Raw genomic sequence first — 2,675 nt, 5'->3', positions numbered from 1 at the left:
AAGACAAAGTGACAAACAACCTTATTGATGAAGCCTCACATTTAAAACTGAAAGTACAAGGCTTCATTTGTAAATATCTATCTTGTACAGTGCAATCATAAGCTCATTCTTGTTGCAATAGTATCAAGCATCTTATGTTACAGATGTAGGTGATAATGCATGTTTGGCTTCTTGAAGGTCTCCGTAGCTATAGAAATTTTGTTCAAAGAATATGAAGAAATCGTATCTTTCTAATTCCGGCGTCTAGTACTCTAGTTTTTGTTATTTAATGTCACTTCTGTTTTTAATGTTTAAGTTTATGCAAAAACCAAAATTATGTTTTCCTGGTTAAGTGGCAAAGTGGAAGCATAGGAGTCTTAGGAGATTTACTATTTGTGATGTATATGTGATATGTTTTTAGTTCCAGTCTATTGGTCACATTTTGTATTAGCTCTAGTCTGAGACTTGTAATATGAAATTTATTAGGTTCTTTGCAGTATCCTCTAAAGTAACGACTTGCTGTTAAAATGCGGTTCACACAAATAATCTGACATTTATCTTATGTTCTTGTTTTGTGCTTTAAAGATTCAAGCCATTGAGGGAGCTTAAGTGGGATTGCTTGTGCCAGGCAAGGTGGAAGCAAGTTCATTGGAGGGATCAAGGCACTTTTCCCTGCCTTTGTGGGATTATATGTGTAAGACCTTAATTAGTAGCATATCTCTTGTTGCACCAAACTAGTTTCCTTTTTTGCATTTTTAGTTCAGATGAAAATTTTACTTATCATGAATCTTTGAGCTGGATGCTGTATGCTCTTCTGACTAGTCTTCGGGTGAGTTGCAGTATTTGTTGATTGTTTTAGTGTTTCCCTCTTGTTTTTGTTGTCACTGCAGTGAACTTTGCACGAGTATTCAGGATAGATTTGCCTACGCTGCTGGATGCAGAGAGTTGAGTAGAAGTTGGTACTTTTTTATTCAATTAATACAATGTTTGCTTCAGAAGATAGTTTTTTTTTCTCTCAGAATCTGCATATAAGCAATTGCTGAGTGGCATTTTGTACATTTTATACCTTCCCTTCCTTTCAAGTTTACTTTTCCAACTGCTTTTGTTTCTTTATTCACTAAACTCACATTTGTTCTTGAATAGGAAAAGGTTGGTGTTTTCTAGGAGATGAAAGTCCCAGAAAAGAACCGGAATGCTATTCATTATGTACCTTTTCAAGATTCTATTGGTCGGTGATATAACTTTTGGGAAATCAAATTTACTTGCAAGATTCGCGAGGGATGAGTTCTGCCCTAATTCGAAGTCAACCATAGGAGTGGAGTTTCAAACTCAGAAGGTGGATGTAAATGGGAAGTCAAGGCACAGATCTGGGATACAGCTGGTCAAGAGCGTTTTAGGGCTGTTACATCTGCATATTACCGAGGTGCAGTGGGAGCTCTCCTTGTTTATGACATCGGCAGACGACAGACTTTTGATAGCATCGGCAGATGGCTAAATGAACTTCAAATTAAGAACCATAATGAACTTGTGTTTTCTTGTTTACACATGCTTACGATCCAAGTATAAACCTTCTCAATTTGAATTTCATTTCTATGATTTATCATCAAAGTTCAAAATGGGCAGGTTTTATCCTGTTTTTCAGACTTAAAAGGGGTTATTCAGCATATTATGTCATATTTTACTAACTAGAAAGTTTTCCTTTTAATTGCCCGTCTTGGGAATGTCATAGAATTGTCAGTTTAGGCCTTGATGACTAAGTATGTGTGGCTTATCATTTTGAACAGCTCACTCGGACATGAATGTAGTCACCATTTTAGTAGGCAACAAGTCTGATCTTAGAGATGCGGGGGAAGTATCCACAGCCGAAGGAAAGGCCTTAGCGGAGGCACAGGGTTTGTTTTTCCTCCAATGTAGTAGCTGCCTTTCAGACAGTTGTAAAAGAAATCTACAACATATTGAGCAAGAAAGTTATGATGCCTCAGGAGCACAAGAAGCCAGAGTCGTCTTCATTGAACGGGAAGACTGTGGTTCTATCGTCAGAAGAGAACCAGGCAACTGATACAACTCAAAAGGGTGTGTGCGGTCCTAATGCTTAGGAAAATATAAACCCTATGCTTTGGTCCAGTAGGCTCAGCCTCAAGTTTCAAACTGACACAAGCTCCTTTCATTAAGAATGATTCTTCTGACTCAATTTACTCTATTTATAAAATTCCAATTCAAATCTCATATCTTAATAATAAATGAAGTGATGATATGGATTTCTATCAACATTAGCAACACAATTATCAAAATAGTTGATATTATTAATAATCTAACAACACTGGTTGTCACTACTATCAATGTTGACCTGCTCATTCCATTACAAAACATATCAAAATATCCAAAACTAAACTAAAAAGGTTAAAATTACAAATTCCAACATAGTAAATGGACTAAGAGTAGAATTAGAGGATTTTTAAATTTTGAATAGGTGAATGCAAACTTGCTGGCAGTAAGTGAAATCTAAATTCAAAAGTTGGATAAATTTTCAGGCGTGAGAAAGCGCCGGAGGATTTGCATTTATTGACGTACTCATCCAGGCCTGGGCTCTAGGGCTTAGCGGGCTAGTCTTTCATTAACATTTGTAAGACTATCTAAATCAAAACAACTTATTTGTTAACACAAGTCAAGTTTTGCTGTGAGACGATTAAAATACG

General features: G+C 36.3%; 1 pseudogene; it reads left to right on the top strand.

Annotated features, from left to right (window-relative positions):
- The first annotated feature begins 1,171 nt into the window (after window positions 1–1,171).
- LOC120170694 lies at window positions 1,172–2,131 on the top strand (annotated as a pseudogene).
- Window positions 2,132–2,675: the final 544 nt, after the last annotated feature.

The sequence above is a fragment of the Hibiscus syriacus genome, unplaced genomic scaffold, assembly GCF_006381635.1.
Source record: "Hibiscus syriacus cultivar Baekdansim isolate YM2019G1 unplaced genomic scaffold, ASM638163v2 tig00111783_pilon, whole genome shotgun sequence".
In the NCBI taxonomy this organism is placed as follows: domain Eukaryota; kingdom Viridiplantae; phylum Streptophyta; class Magnoliopsida; order Malvales; family Malvaceae; genus Hibiscus; species Hibiscus syriacus.
Note: the sequence above shows the minus strand (reverse complement) of the source record. Positions and strands in the feature narration are given on the sequence as shown.